At 35.8% G+C, this 21566-nt stretch overlaps 1 pseudogene; it reads left to right on the top strand.

Annotated features, from left to right (window-relative positions):
• The first annotated feature begins 1785 nt into the window (after nucleotides 1-1785).
• On the top strand, nucleotides 1786-17458 carry LOC116470603 (dihydroxyacetone phosphate acyltransferase-like; annotated as a pseudogene).
• The last annotated feature ends 4108 nt before the right edge of the window (nucleotides 17459-21566 follow it).

Genomic DNA, 21566 nt, shown 5'->3' with positions numbered 1-21566 from the left:
TCTAGTTTGCTCTCATTGACCTATATCCCTCTCAAAGTTTGATATACAGATCTAGAGGCAGTTTTTCATGTATAATTTTATATGAATTTGACCATAGGCACAAATGATAATTTTATAAATAGTTGACCTGATACACTGATATTATTTTAGGAAAAGTATCTAACTGTTCTTTCTCTTCAGTGAAAGGGAGAGAAGGAATTGCTTTGGTAACAAGTTTGATGTCTCTAAACTTTCACTGCAAATAGACATTGCAGGATTTATTAAAGTCATCTGGTCTCCAGGTTCCTGAGATACTTGCTGTTCCTGACTGCAATAATTTGTTATCTACAGGATTCCCATTCTTACTGTGGGGGAAAAAAGCAGCTTTATATCAATACACCACAGACAGCTTATTCACTTGCCCCCCAGAAATTGTTCATTACTTTTAAGAGGAAAGAATGGCTGAAAAATGTGTAGGTCTCCACAGATGGTCATTTGGAAACTACAAACTGCTCCACCTGGACGTCAAACTACACATCAAAAAGAAAACAGTGGAATTCTTTTGAAGTGAAGGACAAGCCCATATTTTGAGCCACATTTGTGATTGTACTGCTGTTTAAATGTGTTAAATAAAGGGCATACACATACATATTTAACATAATTTTAGAGAATTCAGGCAAATTAAATGGTAATGAACTATTTTAAACTATTTTTAAAGATAGTTACTGATAAACAATAATAAAATTGAACTTGATCTTCATCATAAGCAATTTATAAGTTATATATTAAATTTGTAAGTCAGTTTTCCATCCTGGAAGCTTGCCTTATTTTGAACTTGATTTAATTTTCATAAAGTATAAATGATGAATGACATCAGTGACCTGCAAGTATTTTAATCCAAAGTAATTGTTTTACGAAACACTTTCTCTAATCGAGCATGCATGTGGTAAAACATTGCCTACCAAATAATATTTGTATATACTAATAATTTATTCATTTTTCATGTTTTCTTTAAAGGCATATATAATACCAATTTTAGCTTTTTGTTCATAAGAAAAATCAGACTAACCACATTTAACTAATACATTTATTTATTTTTCATCTTTTATTTATTCAACAATACCTATCAGCACTATGCAATGGGGATACAACAGTGAAGTGAGCAAACATGAAAATTTTTCCCATTAATTAAATAGTCTACTGAAAAGATAAAGACTGTTGATAATAACAACAACAACAGCAAAACCAAGGTATGTCTGAGAAACTGTCACAGCCAAGAAGAACCTAAAGGAGGAATGATTATTAGATGTAATATATCTTAAATGGCATCTGGGACAGAAAAAGGGCATCAGATTAAAACTAAGGGAACCTGAATTAAGTATGAATGCTCATTGTGACAAATCTATCTAACTAATATAAGATTGTAATAGGGTAGATTGGGTGTGAGACAACTCTGTATTATGGTCAAAACTTTTCTGAAGATCTAAAAGTGTTCCGAGATAAAAAGATTATTTGTAAAATGTAGTTAGAAGGATTAGTGAGAGAGCAATATGGCAGCAATAGCATTGGTCTTAATATTTTCAAAACTCCTAATACAGAAAGCAACTAGGAGAACTAACCCCCACACTCCCCAAAAAAATAAAATAAATAAATAAAAGCCAACATCTTAAAACAACAAAAACAAAAATAATAAAAACTAGGGGAGAAAGTATTCTTGCAAAAGACAGATAAAAACAGGTGAGGCCAACCACCAAGAGTAACAAGAGGCATGTGGGTTAAGACTGCCATGCGGGAGAAAGCTGAGGTATGACAAAGGAAACTTCTGATCATCCTAAAAGCTGTGGAATAGAAAAATGGTTAACAAGCACTCATTATCTAAAGAAGGGCTCCCTACTGACGGTGGCGGCCACAACTGGGTTTCTGAGTACTACAGTAAATTTTGAGAGTGGGCTTCAGATGTTCCAGTACATGGGTAAGTTCAAAGGGCTCTAGGGCGCTCTTTTATATTGTTACATAAGGTGGAAGGATCGTGTAGGAAGGTCTGATTGCCTGGAATGGCTTGAATTCTCAGGGATATATAGAATAACCAGCAAAAATCAGAGACTCGTAATGAGGAGAAACTACTGGAAATAGAACAAAGGTGTGGACTTCAGGGGAAAAGGAGAAAGATGGTTCAAATAAAAGGGGAAGTGAGGACCAGAAGAGACAGATAACAAAATGAAAAAGGCATTCTTTTTAATTCTTTTGTGTATTAAAGTATGGGGATCCTTATAACCATCAGACTAATGAACCTATTCTGTAACATTCTTTTTTTTTTTAAGACGGAGTCTCGCTCTGTCACCCAGGCTGGAGTGCAGTGGCGCGATCTCGGCTCACTGCAAGCTCCACCTCCCGGGTTCACGCCATTCTCCTGCCTCAGCCTCCTCAGTAGCTGGGATTACAGGCCCCTGCCACTATGCCCGGCTAATTATTTTGTATTTTTTAGTAGAGACGGGGTTTCACTGTGTTAGCCAGGATGGTCTCGATCTCCTGACCTCATGATCTGCCCGCCTCAGCCTCCCAAAGTGCTGGGATTACAGGCGTGAGCCACCGCGCCCGGCCTATTCTGTCACGTTCTTACCATCCTAGGAAGGAGCCACCTCCCAAGAAGTAAATCTATGTGACTTTTAACAGCTTTATTTAGGTACAATTTGTCTGCAACAAACTGCATATGTATGTAGTTATATACATATGTATATATAAAACCATCACCACAGATAAGATAATGAATGTATCCAATAACATCCAAACTCTCCATACCCATTTATAATCCCTCCTTCCCATACACTCTTCCTGGTACCCAAGCATTGACTGATCTACATCTGTCACTATGTTTAGTATTTCCTGGAATTACATATGTAAATGAAATAACATGTACTCTTTGTCTTGTTCTTTCTCACCACTATGATTCCAAGATGCCTACAATAGTTTGTACCTTTTCATTGTTATTGATGAATATTTAAGTTCTTTCTAAGTTTTGGATCTTGCAAATAAAGCTGCTATGAGCATTTATGTGCAAATATCTTTATGGATTTATGCTTTTATATCTGTTTGTTAAGTATCTAGAAATACAAATTGCTCCCTAAAGAGATCTATTGTTTATTATTTCCACCAGCAGTATCTGAGAGTTCTGATTCTTCTAAATCCTCAGCAAGTCTTGGAATGTTCAGAAATTTTAATTTTAGCCAATTTAGACGTATATTGTACTATCTCTTTGAAGTTGAAATTTACATGTTCCCAAGGATTGATGGTGCTGAGTTTCTTTCCACATGCTTATTTGCCATTTGTATATCTTCTTCGGTAAGGGGTACACTTTTGCACATTTTTTAATTGGGTTGCTTGTTTGTTGAGTTTTGAGTCTCTTATACATTCTGAATCCAATCCCTTTATGGTATTTGCAATTTTTTTTCTTAATTTTGTGCCTTACCTGCTTAGTTTCATAACAGGATCTTTCAAAAATCAGACATTTTCGATTTCAATTTATCATTTTGTTTCTTTTATGAATTCTGCTTTTGTGTCATATCTTTAAATAGCTTTGCCTAACTAGAAGTCATGAAGATTTATTCCATGTTTTTCTCTAGAAATTTTTATAGTTATAGGCTTTATATTTAAGTCTATGATTGATTTTGAGTTAATTTTTTCTACAATACAATAAAAGGAAGTTCTTTTTTTTATTTTTGACTATATATGTGTGTATATATATTTATGTATATATACATATATATTTATCTATATATACATATATATTTATGTATGTATACATATATATGTGTGTGTGTGTATATATATATATATATATATATATATATATTATACCAATCTCTCAAGTGTTTTTGCACCATTTGTTGAAAGGACATTTTTCTCCACTAACTTATTTTTGCAGCTTTGTTGAAGATTATTCCACTAAATATATCTGGTCTGTATCTCGGCCCTAGTATGTACCATTTATCTCTCTGCCTATTGACACCAATATTACATTTTTCTTAATTATTGTAACTTTGTAATATGTATTGAACTGAGACAGTGTAAGCCTCACTAATTGGTTGCTCTTATTCAATTTTGTCTTCAGTAATCTAGGTTCTTTGCAATTCTATATGGAGTTTTGGACCAGCTTGTCATTTTCTAAAACCAAATAACGCTCTGTTGGCATTTTGATTGAGATCATGTTGAATCTATAATTAATTTAGGGAGAATGGTTAAATTATCAATTTGAGTCTTCTGATCCAGGAAAATGAGAATACTTCTCCATTAATTTACTTGTTGTTGTTTCTCTCAAAAATACTGTGTAGGTTTCAGTGTCCTGGAATCACATATAGTGTGTCCGATTTATCCCTGAATATTTATTTAATATATCTGATATAAAGAGAATTTTTTATTTTTAATTTCTGGTATTTCTATATCAGTATCTAGAAATATAATTGGATTTTGTTTATTTACATTATATACTACAATGCTGCTAAATTCACTTGTTACTCCAAACATTTTTGGGGTTTTTTTGTGGATTCCTTATGATTTTCTTACAATGTAAATTATGTTGACTACAAATAAAGTTGTTTTTTACTTTCAAGTATGACAACTTTGATTTCCTTTTTACATCTATTACACTGACTACAGAATCTGAGTACGATGTTGAATTCAAGCAATGAAAGTGTTTAATATTGCTTTGGAAGAAAGCATTCAATTTTCACTATTAAAGTATGTCACTGGCAGATATTTTTGAGGATGTGCTTTATCTGGTTGAGAAGATTCCTTATTATTTCTAGTTTATTTAGATGTTTTGTCAGGAATTGATGTAAGATTTTGTCAAATGTGTTTTCTGCATCAATTGAGATGATACAAATTCCCATTTTATCTCCTTTGTTGGCTTATTGGGCTTACTAGCTATGTCTCCTTTTGGTATACATATGTGTGTGTGTGCGCATATATATAAAACATATATATACACACATATATATAAAACATATATATACACACATATATATAAAACATATATATACACATATATAAAACATATATATACACATATATATAAAACATATATATACACATACATATATATAAGTTATCAGGGTCTATCTTTTATTAAAAGTATATCACTTCATATATAGTATAAGGACCTTAAAGGAGTGTATCCATTTATTCCTCTCACCAAGTTTTGTACTATTGTACATGTTAGGTCAGCATATATTATAAATATCTAAAGATATTGTTACTAATTTTGCTTTAAAGACACAATTATCCCTTTCAAAGATTTAAATAAGAAACTACTTTAGCATTTACCCATGTGGTAATCATTTCCAATGCTCTCTTATTTGTGTATATTCAGATTTCCATGTATTTTGTCCTTCTACTTAAATTTCTTCTTGCACTGCAAAACTACTGGTGATAATTATTTTAACTTTTAAAGGTCTACAAAGTTTTACTTTATTTTTGAAAATATTGTTTCCAGCCATAGAATTTTAGGTTGTCATGTGTGTGTGAGTGTGTGTGTGTGTGTGTGTGTTTCCTCCTTCAGCACATTGCTCTGTTTAAAAAATTTTTTTTTGATTCACATTGTTTTCAGGGTCTCACTCTGTTGCCCAGGCTGGAGTGCATTGGCATGATGTGAGTTCACTGCAACCTCTATCTCCCAGGCTCAGGTGATTCTCCCACCTCAGCCTTCTGACTAGCTGGGACCACAGACATGCACCACCAACCCCAGGTAATAGCTGTATCTTTTGTAGAGACTGGTTTTCACCATGTGGCCCAGGTTGGTCTCGAACTCCTGGGCTCCAGCAATCCACTTGCCTTGACCTCCCAAAGAGCTGGGATTACAGGCCACCATGCCCAGTCTATTATTTTATTCTTATCTTTGTTCTTCTCTACGTATTGTATCTTTTCCTCTCTGCTTCTTTTAAGGTTTTCTTTTTACACTGGTTTTAAGCAATGTGTTTGCCATTTGTGTTGGTGTAGCATCCTTCATGGTTCATTAAGCTTCTTTAATCTGTGGCTTTATGATTTATATGAAATGCGAAAATTTTTCTCCAATTATTTCTGCAATATTATTTATGTTCTTCTTCCCTTTATTTTCTTTAGGAATTCTAATTGCACATATAGTAAGCCACTTGAGGTTGTTCTACAGCTCACTGATGCTCTGTTCTATTTTTGTGATTATTATTCTGTTCTTTGTCATTGTATATCATTTCCATTGCTATGTCTTCAATTTACAAATGAATGACAGGCATTGGGGTTTTTGCTCAGAGTTCTCTAATAACATCATGCAAGCTTTTTGTGTGTTTGTTTTCTTCAGAGAAGCCTTTGGAGACTTTTGTGGGCATGCTGGGAGAGGTGGTAAAGGGACACTCTATTAGTTTCCTAGAGCTCCTGTTAAAAAGCTCCACAAACTGGGTAGCTTAAATTACAATAAAAATTATTATTTCACAATTCTAGAGACTAGAAGTCTAAAATCAAGGTATTGGCAGGCTTAGGTTTTTTCCCTAGGACTCAGGACTCTGTCCTTTTTTGTTTGTTTGTTTTGTTTTGTTTTCTTTCGTGAGACAGAGTCTCACTCTGTCACCCAGGCTGGAGTGAAGTGGCGTGATCACGGCTCACTGCAATCTCCGCCTCCCGGGTTCAAGAGATTCTCATGCCTCAGCCTCCCAAGTAACTGGGATTACAGGCTTGTGCCACCACACAGACTAATTTTTGTATTTTGTGATAGAGATGGGGTTTCATCATCTTGGCCAGGCTGGTCTCAGACTCCTGATTTCAGGTGATCCACCTGCCTTGGCCTCCCAAAGTGCTGGGATTACAGGCATGAGCCACTGCACCCGGCATCAGGACTCTGTTCTGTTGCTCTCTCCTAGCTTCTGGTGATGGCCAGCAATCCTTGGCATTTCTTGGATTATAAATGCATCACTCTAATACACTCTAATCTCTGCCTCCGTCTCCACATGGTGTTCTTCCCATGTCTCTGTGTCTTCACAAATTCTTTTAAGGGCACCAGACATATTGGAATAGGGGAGTACGCTACTGCAGCATGACCTCAACTAAATACATCTGCCTCACTTTATTTACAAATAAGATCACATTCTGAGCTAGCAGGAATTTTGACTTCAACATATCTCTTTTAGGAGAAACAATTCAATCTCTAACAGATGCACTCCTATCTGAATGTGAGAAGTATTCCCTCAAGGGCTCACAGGGTCAAACTGGAGGACAATGCCTTAAAAGGTGATTAATCTTTACAAATTGCAGGGTGAAAATAAATAAGTCCTTGGCTTCAAGAAAAGGTTATTTTTGAACAGCAGTTCTTTAATGCAGCACTTATATTTTATTAATAATTAATAAATGATTAATGCAGATTGCTTTCTTCCAAATAAATTATCAGAATGTGTTATAACAGATGTGAATAAATCATGGGCTCTAGTTCATGAGTTCTCTGCACAAATGTCAAAAGTATAATATATTTAAATATTAGTTATGTGTCTGAAATATGAGCTAGGATTCAATTGTAATATATTAACCACTATTTCTATCAATGAGTTATTAATTATTGAAACTCAATGTATTCTGAAATAACTTTCTGGATGTTTTATTGTTTAAATCATGTATTGATGCTGATTTAATTTCTCTTTTCCTTTTAGGGGTATATAATTAGATTGGAAAAAAATCATCTATAACAATTACAGGTAGTCCAAAACATTAACAATACAGTAAAAAAAGTTATACTACATTGTTCCTCCCTATTAAGAAATGAAATTGTTTATTAAAAGAATTTTAAATTATTCTTTTCACAAAAATAACGTTTACGTGAGAATAAACTAGCAGAATCATCATCACCTAATCATCACCACCGTCATCACTGACACCATTTATTGAGTGCTGACTTTGTGTTTGGCATTGAGAATAATGCTCTAAAAAATCATTCCAAACTCAAACCAATCTTAAGAATTAACTATTATTTTACTTATGCATGAGAAAACTGAGTTTTGAAGATGTTAGAAAAATTCCAGCACACAGTTAACAGGTAAGAGCTAGTATTCAAACTCAAAAAGTCTAACTCTAGAGACAGTGCTAGTAATTTTTTATATCCCAAGAGGATCTGGGCTTCAGGACAATGAAACTTGGAAAGGTTATGCTGTTTGAAAATGATAATTCATTGAATCACTTGGGATTTGATGTCCCTCACTTATAATTTGAAAGTATTAAAGATAATAACTAATGTGTATAGTGCATTCAATAATCTACTTCTTAATGCTTTACATATATTCCTCATTTAATCCTCAAAATAACAGAAGGTGGTGAATTTCATACTCTTCTTTTACAGATGACAAAACTGAGACATAGTAATATTAAGTAACTTTTCCAAAGCTATACATTAATAATTGTGCAAAAATGTGAAACTAGATTCTGTCTGCAAAGCCTCTGCTCATAACAACCATATTATTCTATGTATTTATGTGGGTATGTACATAGGCCTACATGTACATAGGCCTACATGTACATATGTATTTAAATAGAAGATTCCCACTGCCTTTCAACTATGAGCATCTGTGGCTTTCTGTTTTATATTTGTCATTTTATTTTTATGTCTGGGTCTTTTCTCCACTGCCCAAGAGCATTTTAAGGTGAGGTGTACTCCAAACTCCCATTAGAAGAAATATTTTTGTCAATTGGGAAGTACTAAACAAGCATTGGAAATTGTCCACTTTCCAAAATCCAAATTAGCCCAATGAGGACTAAGATGTCCCAAGTACATGATGGTGAGCAAAGCAAGAATAAAATATGACTAGTCCAGGTTCTCCGTGATTATTTCAAAAATACTCTTTCATTCTTATCTCCCATCATGCTCTACATGACTGCCAGACCCCAGTTTGGTCCAAACTCCTGAATGTCAAATGCATACTTCTTCTCTTACCCTTGTGTCTTGAATGCCTTGGCCTATAAGTACCAAATGCCAGTATTAATACCAAAGTGAGTAAACTGGGGACGTGAAAATTTAAGAAGAATTGAGTGATGACATAAAACACGTGTTATGTGTTGATTATCTTCGGTTGTATGTTTTGGTCTGAAAATGATATTTCAGCTGTGTATTTGAAACTGCCTGTCCTAATGTTATTTCATCATAGGTTTAAGTAACAACTATTATGTGGCTGAGAGTAGAACAGGGCAAAAAACCCATTTCGTCTTCTTCCTAAATCTATAGCTAACCCACATTTACCAGCTACTCTGGTGATCATGTGACTAGCTCATGTAATATTCTGCTCCTGTAGTGAGTAGAATTGATGCTCACTGCAACTGGGAATGGTTCACAGAAAGCTTCATGAATCCTTGATGTCCTTTATTCCTTTCCTGAGAAGGATAAAAGATAATACAATGGTCTCATGGAAAGTGGCCAAGCCACAACAAACAAGGGGCCTAGATTCCTCAATTTACCACTTGGAGTTGAGTTGCCTATTGATCTTTATTCCAGGTGAGCAAAAATAGACTTCTCTTATGTTTGAACAGATAAATCCTTTTGAGGCATTTGTTGCTGTAGCCAGTGTTATCTTAAATAATGCATAAATTAAAATAAATAAGTAGTCAAAAGTTGTCATTATTAAAATGTATACTCAGGGGAAGCAGGCATTCTCTCCACTTTCCAGATAGCTAAACTTCTGGGTGTACAAATTTTTGCTAACCTCTCCAGCTTCATCCCATTTCAATCTTTCCTCAAACCCACTAAATTCCAAGAGAATGCTAAAAATATATGTCTAATTTTCTCATCTATATCTTCTGTTTCCTAGGCCCAGAGTGTTGTTTTCTGGCATCTTTTAATGGCTAGCTCCTTTTTTAGCTTTCAAGTGTTATTACAAATATGGAGATTGCACTACCTAGAACTGCAAGACTATCTGGCAAAAGTTGGTGGTATGGCATTATGGTTATATGCTCCAGCTCCAGGGCTAGGTTGTCCAATCTGGAAGCCACCAGCTAAATGTGGCATTTTCTCAGTTACAGTAACCACATTCACGTACTCATTAGTTACATAGTTACATGGGTCTTGTAACTGCCATATTGGACAGTACAGATTAAAAACATTTCCATAGTCACAGATAGTTGTACTAAACAGTGCTGCACTAAAGGTAGACTTGGAACTATAAACAATTGACTTTGGCTCTTGGTACCTCTATTTCCTACAACATCTCAAAATAGTTTGAAAATTAAACGAGACATCATATGTAAAATACATAAAATAGTGCTTAGTGGACAACACTCATTACTATTTTTATCTCTAAGCACATGTTGCAGGTTTCTGTAAGGTTCTTCTAACGGCTTCAATCATTTTTTTTTTTTTTTTATGGAAGAGATTGATTTACTTTATTTAAAAAGGCCAGTTTAAATACAACTCTAAGTTTTAGTGCACAATAATCTATTTCAGAAACTTGTAGGAATTTCCACATGGTAATTTTAAAATGGAAAGAGAGATTAAAAATGACTGTTTATAAAACCAAATCTATAAACTATTCTGCAAAACCAGTGTATCAAACAGGCTTAAAATTAAAAGCTGCAGGAGGCTGTAAATTAGCCACAATACTAGCATGTTCTTCCACCCAGATAAACAAACTTTCAAAAAAAAGACTTCAAAAAATTCAACTCTATAAATTTAATAGAATTGCAAAAAATACCCCAATAATTTTTTTATTTTTATTTTATTATTATACTTAAAGTTTTAGGGTACATGTGCACAATGTGCAGGTTTGTTACATATGTATCCATGTGCCATGTTGATTTCCTGCACCCATTAACTCGTCATTTAGCATTAGGTATATCTCCTAATTCTATCCCTCCCCCTTCCCCCCACCCCACAACAGTCCCCAGAGTGTGATGTTCCCCTTCCTGTGTCCATGTGTTCTCATTGTTCAATTCCCACCTATGAGTGAGAACATGCGGTGTTTGGTTTTTTGTCCTTGCAATAGTTTACTGAGAATGATGATTTCCAGTTTCATCCATGTCCCTACAAAGGACATGAACTCATCATTTTTTATGGCTGCATAGTATTCCATGGTGTATATGTGCCACATTTTCTTAATCCAGTCTATCGTTGTTGGACATTTGGGTTGGTTCCAAGTCTTTGCTATTGTGAATAGTGCCGCAATAAACATAAGTGTACATGTGTCTTTATAGCAGCATGATTTATAGTCCTTTGGGTATATACCCAGGAATGGGATGGCTGGGTCAAATGGTATTTCTAGTACTAGATCCCTAAGGAATCGCCACACTGACTTCCACGATGGTTGAACTAGTTTACAGTCCCACCAACAGTGTAAAAGTGTTCCTATTTCTCCACATCCTCTCCAGCACCTGTTGTTTCCTGACTTTTTAATGATCACCATTCTAACTGGTGTGAGATGGTGACTCATTGTGGTTTTGATTTGCATTTCTCTGATGGCCAGTGATGATGAGCATTTCTTCATGTGTTTTTTGGCTGCATAAATGTCTTCTTTTGAGAAGTGTCTGTTCATGTCCTTCGCCCACTTTTTGATGGGGTTGTTTGTTTTTTTCTTGTAAATTTGTTTGAGTTCATTGTAGATTCTGGATATTAGCCCTTTGTCAGATGAGTAGGTTGCAAAAATTTTCTCCCATTTTGTAGGTTGCCTGTTCACTCTGATGGTAGTTTCTTTTGCTGTGCAGAAGCTCTTTAGTTTAATGAGATCCCATTTGTCAATTTTGGCTTTTGTTGCCATTGCTTTTGGTGTTTTAGACATGAAGTCCTTGCCCACGCCTATGGCCTGAATGGTATTGCCTAGGTTTTCTTGTAGGGTTTTTATGGTTTTAGGTCTAACATTTAAGTCTTTAATCCATCTTGAATTAATTTTTGTATAAGGTGTAAGGAAGGGATCCAGTTTCAGCTTTCTACATATGGCTAGCCAGTTTTCCCAGCATCATTTATTAAATAGGGAATCCTTTCCCCATTTCTTGTTTTTGTCAGGTTTGTCAAAGATCAAATAGTTGTAGATATGCGGCATCATTTCTGAGGGCTCTGTTCTGTTCCATTGATCTATATCTCTGGTTTGGTACCAGTACCATGCTGTTTTGGTTACTGTAGCTTTGTAGTATAGTTTGAAGTCAGGTAGTGTGATGCCTCCAGCTTTCAATCTTAAGCAACGTTTACTAACCTATATTGTTTAACATACTATGTCCCCTATTCTCTTAATTTTATTTTGCCATAAAATAAAAATAAATTTTATTTTATTTTATCCTTCTCTTTGAATCTAATACTTGGCTTAACTTCTGGCCACCATTTTTGCTTTCATTTGAAAAAAAATAATTAAAACACCACCACCACCCTGGTTAAACTGTCCCAATGATTTTTTTTAAGTTAAATTGTTAATTTCCATTTCCAAAGACAAATATTTTTGCAGATTCTGGTTCTCTAAAGGAATTCACTCTTGAACAAAGAAGAAAGTCTCTTACTTACCAGTAAATAAAATGCACAACTGAGTGCTGCCTTTCCACCACCCCTGGAATTCAATGAGAAGTAAGCCATGGGGATTATCCCAGATAGTAGTAAGAATGACAGGATTTGCCACTCCATTCAGAGTGTAAAGAGGAGAAAGAAAGATTTATTCACCATTTCAGAAAAACTCAGCCTGTTTTGTCACGTTGGACAAATATCTCAACTCTACATAAAATTCCAACAGACATAATTACAATCATGTGACCCAGAATTTAATTCTAGTTATTCAGGTTTCACTAGAGAAATACTGTGAAGAACCAGCATCTTCTAGTCTACCTGGATATAGTCATGGTTGTTATAGAAACAGTATGGGGCCGAACTGTCTGCCCCATACACAAGCAGCCAAGCAATTCTTTAATTATAAAACTAAAAGCCAGATTCATTCTTATGTTTTAGTATGCTATTTGCATCTATATTCCATTTATCCCTTAGCAATGTTGTATTATTGACCTAAAAAAGAGTGTCTTCTTCACAACATGGATAGTACTGGACACCTTTACAAATATCACATCCCTGCCTAACTGGTCAGTCCCCTAGACACCATGCAAGCTCTTACTACTAATAATAAAAAAAATCTGTGATGACTTCTACCATTTATTGAGTGCCCTACATGTTAAGTACATCACTTGGCATTTAAAAAAGACAAAATAATGAAAGTATCTTCAAGTTGAGGGAATAAAAAGTAATGTATTTGAAAAGAATTAAAAATAATACTAGAAAGGTTAAAAAATTCACAGAAAGATTTTGCCCCCTATAAGAATAGCAACTGATGTTTAGGTCCAACACTATCAACTCCAAGTCTGTGTTTTAGAGAAGTGGCTAAGGACAAAGATCTCCCAATCAATACAGAGGGGGAATGATCAGGTACATTAGAGAAAATCCCTTAGGGTGGGGTATAGATTTTCAACCCTGAAGTGCTGCATGATTGCCTGAGTGCTCCTTAAAGACTTCATAATTCTAAATCTTTTGGATTGGAGTCCTGGAATATATATTTTAACCAGCTAGCCAGTTAATTAGGCTATCTTTTCTTTAAGAGACCATGCCTTAGAGAGAGAGGTATAGTTTCCTTCCTTTGAGCCAAATGTGCTTCACGAAAGTCAAATTCCAGATGATGAGCTGGCCTACTAAGAGCAGTCAATGTTAATTTTCTGACCAGACCAAAAATCTTAAAAATGAAAAAGGGAGAGGAAAGCAGAGGTTTTTTTTTTTGGGTTTTTTTGTTTGTTTTTTTGAGACAGAGTCACCTCCCGAGTAGCTGGGACTACAGGCACCTGCCACCATGCCCAGCTAATTTTTTTTTTTTGTATTCTTAGTAGAGATGGGGTTTCACCATGTTCATCAGGATGGTCTCCATCTCCTGACCTCATGATCCGCCCACATCGGCCTCCCAAAATGCTGAGATTATAGGCGTGAGCCACCGCACCTGGCCAGAAAGCAGAGGTTTTAACTTATTAAACTGAGAGAGAGATTGGCACTAAAAAAAAAATTCATTCGTTTACTCAGCAAGTGCTGATGCTACCCAGAAACTGTGCTAGATGTTTACATTATAATAAAAATTGCATGGAAATTACAGTCTAAGAGATAACTCAAATGAGTTAATATTTACAAACTGAAGGGCAAGCAGTAGTGAAAGTTACAAAAGAGGATCCTGGGATCTGAGGGATGCAAGAAGATGGCAAATGGATATACCAAAGCATCACCTTGAATTTATTATAAAATCCCCCACAAGCTGTGGTATGAAGGGCCCAAGAGTTGCTCTTCTGCTTCAGAACCAGCCATCCATGAACTCTCATGCTCTTGTGGAAAAGAATTTATGGCTGAAACGCTCACTCCAGGTGTTCAGAGGGTTTCCCATTCAGCCTCACATTCCAGGAAGCTCAAGCTGATGCTATTACTGGAGATTGAAGATTCTTTGAGTAGCACGGTATACAGTAGGCTTTGAGGAGTGTCCAATATGGTTTTGTATCTCAACCCTCTCCAATGGTTGTGCAATCTTGTTCAATTTACTTAACTTGCTGTCGTAATTTTTTCTTTGTATAATACAAAAGACATCTATTATCTATAGTTTTGTGATGATTAAGTATACATTAATTATTTCATTTAATCCTTATTTCGAAGTACTTTGAATAGCACTTTTAAATAAAATAGAAAACAGGGCCAAAAACAAACTCTGTGTTCTTCTCCATGTATTTTAGCTTTATAAATTGCCCCATTTAGTCTCCCAGCTTTAAATGACAATACTATACCGGTAACTCTTTTAATCTGCAGACTAAATACTCAAGACTTATAATTTCTACCATAACTTATTGCTCATTCTTGAATTATTAGCATCTCAGTAAATAGGATAATGTTTAGGCAAAATAAAATTGTATCACGTCCTCTCTTTTAATGTCACACAATATATAGTCTTTCTGTAAAGCCTGTTAGTTTTGTCTTTAAAATGTACTCCAGGGTTAAGGTGAAGGGGACCAGGGTCATGTGGAAAAACCACAAAGGGTGTCACCACCCTACATGAAAGAAACTCCCCCAGTCGCAGCACCACAGCCACTTAGCGTAAGAGTCCCAGGCTCTGCCCAAGTCGGCAGCCATACTAGAGACTTTTCCAGCTCATCTACTCTCATTTATCCATTGGTTCCACCAGCCCTAACACCATTATGCTCTTTGACTCAAAGAAGCTCAAAAGGTGGCATGAATTTGAAAACATTGTAGAGGACAGGAGGCATGTCAGTGACTTGAAATTTGCACCTCTTGTTTATAAGGGGATTATTCCATGTAAGCCAAGTAATCTTAAATGTAGTGTTCTTAATTATGAAGAGAGTTATTATGTCATTGCTATAGGTTGGATGTTTCTCCACTTCAAATTTCATGTTAAAATTTGATCCCAAATGTTGGAAGTGGTGTCTAGTGGGGAGGTGTTTGAGTCATGATAGCAGACCCCTCAATATGGCTTGGTGCCGTCCTGCTAGTAATGAGTAAGTTTTATCCTACAAGAACTTATTGTTAAAAAGAGCCTGGCACCTTCCTTCCCTCTCTCTCCTGTTTCCTCTCTCACCATGTGACAGGACAGCTCCCCATCCCCTTATGCCATGAGTGGAGGCTTCCTGAGGCCTCACCAGAAGCACATGCTGGGACTATGCTTCTGTACAGCCTGAAGAACCCTAAGTCAAATAAAATTCTTTTCTTTATAAATTACCCAGCCTCAGGTATTCCTTTATAGCAACACTAAGGCACTAAGACCGTCATTAAACAACTTTCTAAGGAATTCCAAAGGAAGTTAGTGAGATCTTGGATCAAATGAGTCACAGACTGCGTCTGGGAGCCATTCAGTTTTTTGTCTTTTCCTTGAGTAAAATATGTAAACAGGTTTTCTCAAAGGTGTGTGTAAATGAAGGAGGTATTCAGAAACTGTAACAAGCCAACAAAGAGCATCTTGTTCTTCTGCTTAGTCATCAAAGTTACGTTGACTTTCTGATGTTGTCTTTTCTTCCACACAAGTGTGATTTGTCTGTGCCGGTTATAGCAGCAGGAATGGACTTCCTGAAAATGAAACCAGTTGGTGAGCTGTGTGAATGCCAGGTGCCTTTTTCATGTGGTGCTGTTGTGGCAATAAACTCTACTGGGCTCTATTCTCTGAATATGTAAAAACTATTTTAGGAAATGGTTATGTGTCTGCTAAATTTTTCCTAGAAGAGAAAAGAAGCTGCTCTGCCAAGATACTGACTCCTAGATTTAGTATTCTGAATGTTGTTATGAAGTCATTTTTTAAAAAAGTTTTTGAGACCTGCCTTATCCCAATTAGCAATAGTTATGCTAAGTTATTAGAAGAAAAAAAAATATATATATGTTTGTAGAGGTTGCTAAGCCATGGCAATCTACAATTGGATTGTTGAAAGCCAGAAAGATTCTCTCTGAAATTTTTGAAACTTTCATGCACACTTTGGAGATGCTATGTCACTTTGATCTCTGACGGCTGGGAAGATGAATCAGAGCCCATAGAACCTGGTTCTAAGATACAACCTTCAGAAGCAATCTGAGGGCGTGGATGCCTTTGTTACTGAAGCTGCCTACAAAATGCAGCTTCTGCAAATTGAAAGCCTGGTTCTGAGACCCTGGGCCTAATAGTTTCTCTTCTGCTTCAGAACTAGCCATCCATGGACACTCATGCTCTGGCGGAAAAGATTTTACGGCTGAAAGGCTCACCCCAGGTGTTCAGAAGGTTTCCCATTTGGCCCAATAATAAACCTACCAAAGACGTGTCCAGTCCAACATACTTCTGCATTCCGACCTCACCAGCTTTGTCAAAGACCAGGTGATTCAGAAAGTGGACTCCAGAGACTCAAAAGTAGCTGATGGAGTTATTTTCCAGTAGATCACTATCCTCACTGCTTGGCTTATAGGAACCTGTTGCTCAACACTTTTGTCCATCCTTCTTTAGTAGCTATAACAGTGCAGATGACATCTGGCTTCAGGAAAGAGGATGTCTACAGTTGCTTTTTCTTCCTATGTGATTTTTTTTTCAGAGGAGTTCATCTTCCTTCCAGGAAACACACTAAAGGACTTTGAAGAAGGCTGTTACCTGCTTTGTAAATGTGAGGAGAACATTCTAGTTACAAATAAAGGAAATATCATTTAGAATTTTTAATAGGACTCTTTACACTTTTGTGGAATGTTATCAGATAATTTGCAAATACCTCTTGAGCAAAGAAGAGAACTACTTTACTTAGAAATAGTACTTGGCTGCAGTTAGAAAATACATGTCAGCTTCTCAATCAAGGTGCCTCTCAGTGTTACGATGTATTATCTTCTGATGTGCAGAAAAATGCCTTAGCAGCTTTGTTGGTGGAGAAGAAAAGGATTAATAATGACTATATATTTAATGTGAATGAACTTGCCACAACCAAATTAGGAGAAATGTTTGGTTGTAATACTCCAATGGGAAAACCACTCACTGCAAAACTTTAATAATCACCAAATAGTTATGAAAAATTTGGGCACATAATTACTGTCATCAAATCACTCTTATTCCAACAAACATGGAAGTAAAGCAGCAGACACATTTTCTCTTACTTTGTAAGACTTTGAGAACAGACCTCTGTGGAGAAGAAATGGTCAGTGGAATCAATGGGGAAGTAATCTTCCCTGACGTGGTTATCAGGCATTTGTATCCAACTCTCCATGTGTTTAAAGAAATTTGTTTAAGTTTTGGAAACAATAAATAAATAAATAATCATATTCCAAATCTGACTACATTTCCCTGGCTCTGTGCCCTACTAAAGCCACCAACATCTCCTACCTCATCCACTGACACAGCTTCCCAATATGTGTCCCTATTTCAGCTCTTGACACCAGACAGTGTCTCTTCCACTGAACAATCAGAGTTGCCACTATTTCAGTAAATTCAAATCATGTCATCACCCTGTTTAAAACCGTCCGATGCTTTCATATTCCATTTAAACTGAAATTTATTTCAATTATTCTAGCTTACATTTCTAACACAGTCTGCCTCTTCCCACTTCTCTGATTTTATCTTTGTTCATGGCCTTCTTATTTCCCTGCATCCAGTGTGGCTTGCAGTTCTTCCAAGAGCCAAAAGGTGCTTGTTTCCACTAGCGCCCCTTCATACATGTTGCTCTCTCTGCTTTGATATTTCCTATCTTTCCCCTGACTACCCTTTACAAAATAAAACACCTTTCATCTGTTACGTTCTATTTCTTTGCCTACTTATATCATTACTAATCCTTTGTCTACTTATATTATTACACTTAACCACTGCAGTTACCTTGCATTCTATTTTTTCATTAATTCTTATTTTTTTATTTATAAGTGCAAGAATGCAAAAAACAATGTCTGCTTGGTTTCTGTTATATCTTCAGAGTATATATGGTCTAATACATACATAGATTACAATATTATTTCTGCTTTAAATAATATTGACTGTAAGACATGAATGTGCCAGGCACAGAAGTCATTCAATAGATGGCATGGTAACTAAAAATGCAACAGATATAATTTTCAGTTTACCCTTTCACTCCACATCTGGCTGTTTTAAAATACTTGTTTTCCAAAATCACTGTGGTTTTTCATGCCTCCTTGTCTTTGAATAATCTTCTCCTTCAGATCAACTATGGAAAGGCATAATAGGCTATGTTCAAGATTCAAATATAGTATCTTCTCTGTGGATTATCTTTTCCTAGCCTTCTTTTTCCCTTCTCCACACCCTAAGTGAGCTTTCACTGGGTCTTTACGGAGAATCATAAACACACATGTCTTCTTAAAAGCCCTTCATATATTATATTTCAGTGATCTCTTATATTTTTCATCACTCCCTATAAACTATGAAGGTAAGTGTAATCTCTAATTTGTTACATTCAGATGAAACTTCTGACTATGACACCTCCGAACTTTGTGACTCGAGGCAATTTCTTAACTAAACCTACCTGTGCCTCAGCTTCCAAATTTATAACAACACGGATTGGTTGCAAACACCTCATTGGGTTTTTCTGAGAATTAACTGAGAAATATGTAAAGTACCCATCATTTGCTAAGCTAGACAATTAAGAATTCTCTAAAAACTATTATCACTAATTATTATTACTATTAATTCCCAAAGTTAGTATGGGGCCTTGCATACATACTGATGCTGAATAATGGTGTGATAAGGTCAAAGACAAATTGCATTGGAAAGAGTTAAACAGTGAAGAAAGACTTGATTGGCATATTAAAAATTTGCTAAGAGTACATTTCAGGTGTTATTATCACAAAAACAGAGAAAAGAAAAAAAGGTAATTCAGGAAAGTGTTGGATCATTTCCCTTACTGTAATAATCATTTCACTATGCATATGTATATCAAAACACCATGGTGTACATCTTACATATGTACAACTTTTTTCTTCAGAAAAAGAGTCTTGCAAGGGAAAAGAGACTGAACTCAATTTCGCTAAAACAAAAGACAGGAGAATTTTTAAGCACTGGAATGAGCTAGTGGAAAAACTGGAGGACATCAGAGAGAGAGGTTGGTCAATGTGTTGAGGCCATCTCTGTTTGCTAATTTGGCACTTACTGAAGTTAGGCTCCTGCTCTCCTACAGAAACTGGAAGACGGGGGTACTATCTTCCTTGATAATACATTTCAAGAGACGGCTCTCGGGTTCTTGAGAAAGATATTTCTGGGTTTGAAACCTGGCAAAAGGCTAAAATATTTTACATCGCAAAGGGGCAGAGAAATAATTTGCAATAGAGTTTTCTAAAGTGAGTGCTCTAAGAAAAGGAAGATAACGGGCTATAATTAGGAAGAAAACTGCCTAAGATTGAGTCAAGTGGAAGAGATCATTAAGGCCATCTTGATCACTGAATCTATAAAGGTTCTGATCTCATGTGTTAAATGAGTCAATCTAATCATGGTACAGCTAATCACTGCATTATCATAATAATATGTAGCTAATGCTATTTGGGGTAGGTATTAGTGATGTCCACCAAATATGTCCAGCTCTGCCTTGGTACATGTAGCAGGATGTCACTTCCCATTCCCCTTAGAAGTGATGGGAACCATGTGAATGGTTTTGTGTGATACATTGTGGAAGAAACATCATTACTCACTGCTGGGCTGGAGGTTTTAACTGTTAGTATACTAATCCCCAGTAAGGCAACTGTAATGTTTGAAGCGGGGCTGCTTAGTCAGCCTGATTTCCAGATGGAGAAGCTGTGAAGCTGAGTGCAAACCAACCGCAATGGACTGTGGAATGAAAAGAAATAACCCTTTGTTGCTGGAAGATACTAATACTGGGGTATGGTATGTTGTTTTAGCATGCCCTAGAAATCTCCTTTATAAGTATCTCAACTGATTTCAATCAGGAAAACAATACAGAAAAATAAAATTATTGTAAGTCTCAGAATTATCCACCAAAACCAAATGATAACACAGGAATAGGCCCCAAGTCATGAAAAATATTTTGAGTGGGAAGGCCATGGTGGGCAGGAGATATGTGCTTGAAACATTGGTCCCTCTTCTATTATTAAAAGACATTTATTTTTCCTTGTTCATTTTTGAAAGAAATATGAGCCATCAATTTTCTTTTATTTCAAGATCCTATAGATTTTCTATAAATCCACAGCAATGAAAACATTTATATTTCATTATTACAAATTCCACTGGGAACTCTTCCTCTCTCTTTCATACACCTTCTCAATTTCATTACATAATTAAAATGGGAAGGTTGCCTTGAGGGAATAATAAAATATGCTAGGATATACCACCTCTTAGGTAAATATGTAGACAGTGTATTTTTACTGAATATTTTAGATTACTTTAAGCTTCCTTTTAGAAGTATACCTAATGACCTGACATAGACAATTACCTAAACTTGTGCATTAATACACTTTGAATGGTAATTATATTTTAATTAAAATGCCAAAGTGATCCAAAGGTGAAGAATAAGCTATTTACTGTGTGGAGTCTGAACAATGAAATAAATGGGAAAAGAACTTAAGACTTTATGATTTTTTTCTTAATGCTGAAAAAGTGATATGGAGAGCAATTATTATCTTTTTTTTCCAAAATACAGTAATGCATAAATAGAAGCAAATTAAATCTACCACTCAGCAAATTTCATTTGCCATGGGGAGATTAATATGAAAGGGGCCTCTGAATTTTTATCAGAGCAGAAAACTTAATAGGATATTTCAAAAATTCAGCTCTGGCCGGCTTGAGAATAGATAATGGAATTCTTGCAGCTTAAATCTTGAGGTCACTATTTCAAAAATGCCCCAAGTTGGCAGTAACTAAAAGGCATTACTATCTGATGGCACTGCAGTGCCTATGTGAAATGAATTATTGGTTTCACTCTGATGGTTACGAGATAGGGATCTCATATCATCCCAACAACTGAAGCTAATTGGCCCAATTGCTGGTATTTCAAGGAGGCATCCAACAATTGAAAATTGGAATTACATCCCCTCTCTGTACTTGGTTGCTTTCCTATGATGGGCATGACAGGTGTGACGTTTATCTGGGCCTATCTTGGGCTTTGATGTAAATAAATCAAAAATTCATTCTGGCAGCTCAAGCTTTTGC

The sequence above is a fragment of the Hylobates moloch genome, unplaced genomic scaffold (assembly GCF_009828535.3).
Source record: "Hylobates moloch isolate HMO894 unplaced genomic scaffold, HMol_V3 SCAFFOLD_6, whole genome shotgun sequence".
Lineage (NCBI taxonomy): Eukaryota > Metazoa > Chordata > Mammalia > Primates > Hylobatidae > Hylobates > Hylobates moloch.
Note: the sequence above shows the minus strand (reverse complement) of the source record. Positions and strands in the feature narration are given on the sequence as shown.